Source organism: Triticum urartu, chromosome 2A, assembly GCF_056163025.1.
Source record: "Triticum urartu cultivar PI428250 chromosome 2A, HENAU_Tu73, whole genome shotgun sequence".
Lineage (NCBI taxonomy): Eukaryota > Viridiplantae > Streptophyta > Magnoliopsida > Poales > Poaceae > Triticum > Triticum urartu.
This window is the reverse complement of record NC_141874.1, coordinates 721620351-721630035: the sequence shown is the minus strand read 5'-3', so window position 1 is coordinate 721630035 and position 9685 is coordinate 721620351. Positions and strand designations below refer to the sequence as shown.

The 9685-nt window shown below is 46.9% G+C and overlaps 1 pseudogene; it reads left to right on the top strand.

Annotated features, from left to right (window-relative positions):
• The first annotated feature begins 3124 nt into the window (after positions 1 to 3124).
• LOC147987159 (ethylene-responsive transcription factor ERF110-like) lies at positions 3125 to 3543 on the top strand (annotated as a pseudogene).
• The last annotated feature ends 6142 nt before the right edge of the window (positions 3544 to 9685 follow it).

Sequence of the window (9685 nt, the reverse complement as noted above, 5' to 3'; positions counted from 1 at the left end):
TCATCGGTCTCAACAAACACACCGCAAAAAGAAGATTACATCGAATAGATCTCCACGAGAGAGGGGGAGAACATTGTATTGAGATCCAAAAAGAGAGAAGAAGACATCTAGCTACTAACTATGGACCCGTAGGTCTGAAGTAAACTACTCACACTTCATCGGAGGGGCTTGGATGATGATCTAGAAGCCCTCCGTGATCGATGCCCCCTCCGGCGGAGCTCCGGAACATGCCCCAAGATGGGATCTCGTGGATACAGAAAGTTGCGGTGGTGGAATTAGGTTTTTGACTCCGTATCTGATCGTTTGGGGGTACGTGGATATATATAGGAGGAAGAAGTACGTCGGTGGAGCAACATGGGGCCCACGAGGCAGGGGACGCGCCCTCCACCCTCGTGACCACCTCGTGGCTTTCTTGACGGAGGGTCCAAGTCTCCTGGATCTTATCTGATGAGAAAATCACGTTTCCGAAGGTTTCATTCCATTTGGACTCCGTTTGATTTTCCTTTTCTTCAAAACCCTAAAACAGGCAAAAAAAACTGCAATTCTGGGCTAGGCCTCCGGTTAATAGGTTAGTCCCAAAAATAATATAAAATTGGATAATAAAGCCCAATAATGTTCAAAACAGTAGATAATATAGCATGAAGCAATCAAAAATTACAGATACGTTGGAGACGTATCACCCATCACTTTATATAAGGATGTAAGAATTGTATAAACACTAGCACTGCAATCACAAAGAGCATAACAATCAAAATTATTAATGCTAATCATTTTAATTGGTTCCAAACCATCCTCTAATTATATAGGGATATTGGCATCTTGATTATATTTCTCCTCCTCGCCATTTAAAATAGTGAGTCCTATACATTCAGTAATTTGTTTGTTGCAAGCAGTACTATTAGGCACTTCCGACAATTCTTACAAAACTTTTATAACTTCGGAGAGGGTAGACTCATCATAATAAATTTAATTACATCAATAAAAAATAATGTACACTACCAACCATTTTTGACATGTTTATGATGTGCTTAATTTTAGGTTCAATTTCAGCATGCATGGTTTTGTTTGTTCTTTTCTCCCAATTCTTATCTAGGATGAATTGAATATGTTTGAGAGTCTCTCCATTGTTAATTTTAGATGGTGTCAATCTATGCTTCATCAAACTATATGATTGTAGAGTTTTAACTTTATCAAAGAGAGTGCTAATTTACCAAAAAATGGTTCAACGTATTGATTTAGTTTTGGGTGGAAATTCATTACTTAATAATTCCTACAAATCTAGTAGGAAAATTATTACTCCCACATTAATTATATCAATGATAAGGCTTGTAATCATTATTTCTGCAGTATTCGTACATGCATTATTGTTGAAGTTATTTTGATGCCAACATGTTCTTTATTTCACTCAACAAGTTCACGAAATTAGAAATATCATAAATACTAGATGATGCATTATTAATAGAAAACATAGACATGCGCATACCAGGTTTGGCATCTTAACTTTGAACCTCATGGGTAGAGTTTAGCATTGTAGTTGGAACCCTCTCAATATGTCATTTGACATAATTTTCCATCATGCCGCACAAACATTTCGAGCTTGAGCCTGTGTCATGCTTCTAAAGGTGCCATATGTAGATGAATCTAACACTTGTTCATATGTATGGTTCAATGCAACATAAAAGGTGTGCAACATTAACCATTCACCTAATCTATACAAGTCAATTTCTAAGATTTTTACCTCCTTTTCAAACTTGAGATAAATGTTTATGATTGCATAACTTATAGTTCACAATGTGGTTTTGCATTTCTAATATCTTAGCGGGGGGGAGCTAGTATTTCACAGTTAAAACCTTTTGCATTTCTTACAAAAAATAATATTATCAAGAGGCAAAGATGGAAACCACCTCCTCATCCAACAACCATCCACCCCCACCTCCGCTGAACTGCTCAACCATTGTCTTGTCACCCTATGTCACTTCCACCTTCGCCCTGTCTGCAAGCAAGCCCTCAGCTAGGGATCCACCCAGAAGTGCTCAAAGAAGCCATCTAAAACTATTGGGATGTAAACCACTCGCTAAATCTTATCGGGCCAGGGCCCATGACAGTTACTAACTTTGCCACAAGTTGCATTGTTAGGCCGCAGTGGATCTTACCACCTAGCCTCCGCGTCGCCCCCCGCTCGGGCAACTCGGGTGGCTCCCCAACCCTAGTCGCCGCCGGGGCCTTGCTCATCTTCCTCCCCTCCTCCCGCCGCCGCTGGAGGACGCCACCGGCTTGCGCCCGGAGGCCGACGGTGGTGGCGAGGGCTCTTCCTCCCTCCCGTGTCTCAGGGGTGGCGGGGCCCTAACATGCGTGGAGGTGCGGCCGATCTGGAAGCGACGGCGTTGGCTTGGATGGCGGCGGCGGTCGGCCCTGCCTCGGGCCACGGGCGGCTGCTGCGGTGGCTGGCCTGGATCGGGCGACGGCATGAGGCGGTCTTCTGATGGAAACCTAGCACGACGACTTTCCGACTGTCTACTACAACTAGTTTTGCGCGGCTCCGGCGAGGGAGGGGCAATGACGGAGGCGCGCCTTCGGCTCACTTCAGTGCTTGTAGTCGTCAGTAGGTGGTCTATGGACCTGGATGTAATTTCTATTATTTCTGGTATTCGTTATACTGCCATGATTGAATGTGAATAGATTGAAAGTTTTCTTGCAAAAAAATTATAATAAAATAATTCACGAAATCAGTTGTGCCGGTGACAACTGACGACCTGACCATAATCAACCACCTGCACGCGCGCGTTATAGCACGAGAAAAAGGATTCCGCGTTAGAGCATCTCCAACAGCCGCGGTAAAAAGCGCACGCGCGGTAAACCGAGTCTTTTGGGCGTGCGGGACGTTTCAACGCGCTCCAGCGGTGGCGGGAAAATCGCGCGCGGGAAAGGTTTGCGCGCGCGCGGAAAAAGGCAGCAGGTCGCGCGCTTTTTTTGGCGCACCGCTTCCGGCGCGCCTACAAATTGCGGCGCGCGCCACACGCCTATTCCACACACTTCTCTTCCTCTTTCGTTGCCACACGCCCCTTCACTGCTTCCTCGGTTGCTTCCGCTGCCACCCGCGCCACCGCTCCAGCGCCCCGCCACCATGCCGCCGCGCCGCCGAGGAGTGTCGGGCTACCGCGGCGTCTGCCAGCGCCCCAACGGCGGGTTCTACTCGGAGATACGGTCCGGCCAACTCCGGCTCGGCCTCGGCACCTTCGAGACGGCGCACGAGGCCGCCCGCGCGTACGACGCAGCGGCGTGGCGCCTAGGCAGGCTGCGCCAGCAGATGAACTTCCACGATGTCCACACGCTGCAGCAGGCGCTGGACGTCGCCCCGCCGCCTCGTCTTCGCACGGCACAAGACCGCGCGTATCACGCTGAGCGGCAGAACTGCCTCCTCGTCGCCCATGAGGACGAGCGGGTCATGGCGGAGTGGCGCCAACAACACCCGGAGGACGTCTCCTACGAGCAAGCCTACTGGGCAAGGCGCCGCAAGGAGGAGACGCAAAGGCGCCACGCTGAGCGGTTGGACAGGCGTCGGCGGAAGGCCCTGGCGCTATCCTAGTGCGGTGTCATTGAGAATGGTGGTGAGACGATCTTTACATCTGATGATGATCGTTGGGAAGACATGTGGCTCGATACCTCGGATCAGATCAGCGAGGATGGCGACGATGACGATGACGACGACGACTGGGAGTAGGCTGTAGCTGCACTAGTAGTTTTTATCTATGTCTTTGCACTATCTAAATAATTTTTATCTATCTATGCTATGGAACTATGTAAAATATCTATGTATCATTCTTTTTATTTATGAATTTTATTAAAAAAAATGTACGCACTGTTTAGCGCGCGCTGCATTTTAGCGCGGCCGCTGGAGCTACGCGCGTGCTCAATTTTGACGCGTCTGCTGAAACCACCGCGGCCGGCCACGCCAAACCAGGCGAACGGCGCGCGGCAAATGTCTTTTTTGCGAGCGGCGCGTTGCGCGGCTGTTGAAGATACTCTTAGGCATGGGATTTCCACATGTATAGATTCACGTGGCTCTTTTTCCATGTGATATTGATCACGTGGGCTTTAACACAACACAAGTCTTGAATAAATGTTTGTGAAACGCTTGCTCAGACTGGGGTTAAAACGACAGGTTGGCCGGACGTTGTTTAACCTCATTCGCAAAAGAAAAACGTTGTTTAACCTGACAATTTTGTTGGGTACACATATCCCATAACATTTATAATACTTTAAATAACGGTTTGAACCCTACTTTTAGAAACGGCAGGCTGTTCAATTTTCTGCAGCTGAGCTCGTTTTAGAATGAATGAATGAGCATATCGGTTGGTGTGCACACGGTTTGTATGGTGTGCTTGATCGTACACGGTTGGTCAGAGTGAACATAGTTTACATAAAGCAAAGCGTCTGATGAGTGATTTCATAGCATGCATTTGTTACATGACGAGAAATCTTAACCTTACCGTTTCAAGAAGACGGCGGGAATCTACGCTAGAGCTTCACTACGTCCAGACGGAAGAAATCGAGGACGATGGAGTCCGGAAGAGAAACTCGAAGAAGAAGAAGAAGAAGCGGTGCCATGCACCTGAGCACCGCACCTGCGTGGAATAAAAAAAAACATTAACCTAAACTGCCGACCGAACGGCAGACATAGGGAACGTGGATCCACAGGCTCGCCGGTGCATTCTGAAGGGGGCGGTTTGTCCTACCTGTGCCGAAGTTGGGAAGGAAAATGAGAGGACGTCGAATGGAGTAAAGTTATATACAATAACAGTTATAATATTGGATTTATATTTGAAAAATTAAATTCAGATGGTATTACACATAACTTATTTACTCTTATTGTGTTAAAAAAAGATGTTCCTTTTTTTCTGACATGATCAAATAGGTCTTCCAGGCCGCAGTCAGTCACGCATGCTCCGATGAAAAGTAGGAGAGGTATCACGCGTGATTTTTCTTTTTCACTTTTACCACATCCGTTCAGGCACCCGGTCAAAAGTCAAAGCAAATTAACTTTACATGAAAAGTTGTGTACCAGTTCGCTTGAAAAAGTTTATTCTGTCTCTTCTCTCAAAATATATTTGACTAAATAACCAAGTAACTCGAACGATCGCCCATTTTCTTTCGTTGTTATAGTTGACGATGCATGCAACCTGACAGAAGATCAAAAGCATTGCAGGGTACCGTGCAGCCGCGTATGGATGGGCAAACCCACCGAGCCAATAGGTCATGTTTAATTATAATTTATTTCCTCTGTAAATTATTATATAAGACATCTTATATCAGTATGGAGAATCATGCCGAAACGTACACTTTATACATTTTAAAGAAAGGGTGTTTTTTCAGGAGGGGAGAATAATCTACTCGCTTCGTTTCACAGTATAAAAGCGTTTTGATATTAATGTAGTGTCAAAAACACTTTTAATATTATGAAACGGATGCACAACACCTGAGTACATTAACGAAGTTGGTATACGTGAATTACTAGGTCAAGTAGTACGTCTTTTTTTGAGGGTAGGTCAAGTAGTACGTTGCTGCTTAATTACCCGGATTAGCTCAGCACCTTTGTCAGCGACCGGATTAGCTCAGCACCTTTGTCAGCGAAAAAGATGGAGAAAGTTTCTTGATCGCATTCGTGCGTGTGTACGTATGCATATAGGCACGGTAAGCGACGTATGTTCTCTTCCATCGATACAGTGTTACCTGGCTACCAAGTCATACTCAAGTGAGGAAGCCAGAATATTTGTACAACTCCGGTTCGTCGCGTGCACCTAACTAATTGACATTTTAGTTCAACTCCTGTTCAGGTATATAGTCGGTTGATTAATTCTGACCGTAGCCCATATTTCATCTCCTACTATAATAACGCACGTGCGTTGCAATGGCATATGAATATTCTAGTATATTAGCTTGTGATTTACCTGTTAATAATAATGTGATTGTGCGTACCAACCTGTGGTTGGATGGTTAGAGGGACCATGGTATTCCCAACACATTAGGGTTCAAGTCCTGATGCTCACATTATTTCTGGATTTATTTCAGAATTTCCGGCAATGCGCTTTCAGTGGGAGGAAACGTTTCCATCGACGGCGAGGTGCTTACGATGACATCATAAATCTCAAAATGATATGCCCTCATACACGTGTCGCCAACTTATTAGTCATCACACGACCTTCTCTCTCCTCTCACACGTAATCTTCTACCCATCACTCCTGAAGAGTAGATCTTGTGCTCCGATCATGTTGTCTATATTTAAAAAAACAAAACTAAGTTGAAAATTCTCAGAAATATCCAAAAATATAGTGTATAGATATGAGAGTGGATCATCTAATTATTTATTCTGTGCAATCCAAATTAATTGTCGTAGTTGTACTGAAGTTGCGACAATTAATTTTGATCGGAGGGAGTATAATTTATTTATTTATTTGTGATCTGCTTGAGGAAAAAACCATGGCGCTGGAAATAAATAAAGTTGTGAAAATATTTTTGAATTTGTTATTCTTGCATAGTGTCCGTTCGTCATACTCGCAGTAACCTCGATAGCCGGAAGTACCAAAGGGATTCACACGAGGGGATTACTCAAGTTTAGACTGTCACGATGAAGGTAAAAACTCTACTCCTGGTTGGATGTATTAATGGCGGTAGCCTCATATGAGATTAATGGTATGATATATAGTGGGGATTCAGATCCTCTGACTTAGGAAGAGAAGTCAGGGGAAGCTACAGTAGCCTGACTTCTCTTCTCTAGATTTTCATAAGCTGCAATTTAACACAACGATTATGCATAGTGATTGTCCACAGTAATCTGTGCATCTACAGTGATTCCTGGGCAGTGTCGGATCTCTAACTTGCCTTCCATATTTTACACAAAGAGGCCACTGTAGCTCCCTGACTTCCCTCTTGCATGTCAGAGGATCCCTCTCCATATAGTGGATGTATTGAGGATTTGATGATATATTACGGATTCTTGGGAGCCGTTAGATCTCAGATCAAACGGCTACTAGAAGCACTTGAACATTTTGTAAAAAAGTCATTCAAAAGTCTCAAAATTACACGCATGTAAAATAGCTTCTCCCATGCCGTTGGATCTGAAATCAAACGATCCAAAATCAGGTATCACGGTAGCATATGAAGTCTGGTAGCACCTGAAACTTACTCGATATGATCTAGTCCTAGCCTTGCGTATATACAGGGACCAGGATAGGATTTACAAGGTTGTAGGTCGGTTGCTACCGATCGAGGATCTTTCGCCATCTCCAAAATCCTTGACTTGATCGCCAGGAGCTGAGTAACGGGTCGTGGGATGCAACGAGTCAGTTGGGCTGAGTCTAGGTCGGCGACGGTATATATTCTCGGTACACGAAACCGTCACATACCTCACAAATGAATTGGGATTTTCACGAAATCTGAACCTGGAGATGAGCTTGAGTAATTAATATCTGAGGTTTCCTTTTTGGATATCTATAATCTATAATATAGAAATAGTTGATGCCGACTAAGGGCATCTCCAGCCGTTGGCCCTCCCAGGACGCATAAAAATCGTCTCCTGAGGGCGAGCCAGCGATACAATCGGCGCTGGGGGCGATTTTGCGCCCAGTCGTTGCCCCCAGCTCGCCCCCAGGCGGCGAAATTGGCCCACTTTGCAGCCTAATTTGGCGAATAAAGGGCCCATATGGGCGAGAATAGGCCCATATTCGGCGTGGTTTCGCCGTTTCTCGGCGTTCAATTATCAACACAATTATTTCTTATCACATATTTCATCACAGAAAAATCAAATACTTCAACAAAATAGTACAACAACAAATAGTTCAATACAAATTATATAGTTCAACAAATAAAAACTCGTATTTCATCACACGGCGTCCCCCTTGAGCCTCCATAGGTGCTCAATCAGATATTTCTGCAATTGATGATGCACCTGTGGGTCTCGGATCTCCTGACGCATACTGAGATAGGCAGTCCAAGTTGCCGGTAGATGGTGATCAACTTCGGCTAGAGGACCCTGCCTGTAATATGGTTCAATGTCAAACACTGGGTCTTCTTGCTCGCTCTCGATGATCATGTTGTGCAAGATGACACAGCAAGTCATAATCTCCCACATTTGATCTTTGGACCAGGTCTGAGCGGGGTACCGAACAACAGCGAATCGAGATTGGAGCACACCAAATGCCCGCTCGACATCCTTCCTGCAAGCCTCCCGAACTTTCGCAAACCAGGCGTTCTTGCCTCCTGCCGCAGGGTTTGAGATCGTCTTCACAAATGTCGACCATCTCGGATAGATGCCATCTGCTAGGTAGTACCCCTTGTTGTATTGGTGCCCATTGATCTCGAAGTTCACCGGAGGAGAATGGCCCACAACGAGCTTGGCAAAAATAGGAGAGCACTGCAGCACGTTGATGTCATTGTGAGTTCCTGGCATATCAAAGGAGTGCCAAATCCAGAGGTCTTGTGTGGCTACCGCCTCAAGCACCACACTGCAACCGCCTTTGGCGCCTTTGTACATCCCCTGCCAACCAAATGGGCAATTCTTCCATTTCCAATGCATGCAGTCGATGCTTCCAAGCATCCCAGGAAATCCTCTTGCTGCATTCTGGGCTAGGATCCGAGCAGTGTCTTCCGCATTGGGTGTTCTCAAGTATTGTGGCCCAAACACTGCCACCACTGTCCGACAGAACTTGTAGAAACACTATGCTGGTGGACTCGGCCATGCGCCCATAGTCGTCGAGTGAATCACTGGGAGCTCCATATGCAAGCATCCTCATCGCTGTCGTGCACTTCTGGATGGAGGTGAATCCAATAGCGCCAGTGCAATCCATCTTGCACTTGAAGTAGTTGTCGAACTCCCGGATGGAATTCACAATCCTGAGGAAGAGCTTTCGGCTCATCCGATAACGGCGCCGAAATGTTTTCTCGTCGTGAAGTGGAGCATCGGCGAAGTAGTCGGAGTAGAGCATGCAGTAGCCTTCAAGACGAAGCCGGTTCTTTGCTTTCAACCGCCCCGGCGCCGAGCCACCTCGCCGCGGCTTTTCATGGCTCGCCAGCAGCTGGGCGAGGGCGGCGAGCACCATGAGATGCTCTTATTCCTGGACGTCGGCCGCGGCTTCCTCCTCCAGCAGCGCGGCGAGCTCTTCCTCGTCATCCGAGTCCATCGCCGAGACAGGCAAAACGCCGAACACCTTGCGCTCGGGGGGCGTGTACCCGCCGCTCAACCGCGCCTCCGCGGCCGGAAACGCCCAGCTGCTGTGGGAGGGGCTGCCGCGGCGAAGCGCATCTATTTTCTGGCGGGGAATGGCTATCTAGCGGAGTAGGGCAGCGGCCGTCGCCGGGATATAGCTAGTGGTGGCCGAGGGCGCGGGGGGTGCGAGGCGAGTCGGGGGAAGAAAACCTTGACTTTTCCCCTGTCGGTGTGGGCCAGGCGTGCTTTTTCCTAGCGCTGGAGCCCCCAACTGCTCCCCAGCGCGCCGGGTTCGGCCTGTGACCGCCGGGCGGAAAAAAGGTCCGAACCGGCGATTTTCGGCGTCCTGGGAGTGCGACTGGGCCACTTTTTCGGCGCTCTCAACATGCAGCCCTCCACATCACAAAATGTGTCACGTCATCATCCACTAAAACTATTTTGTAGCACATGCATACCTCAATTTAATTGTTATATCTCCAATAG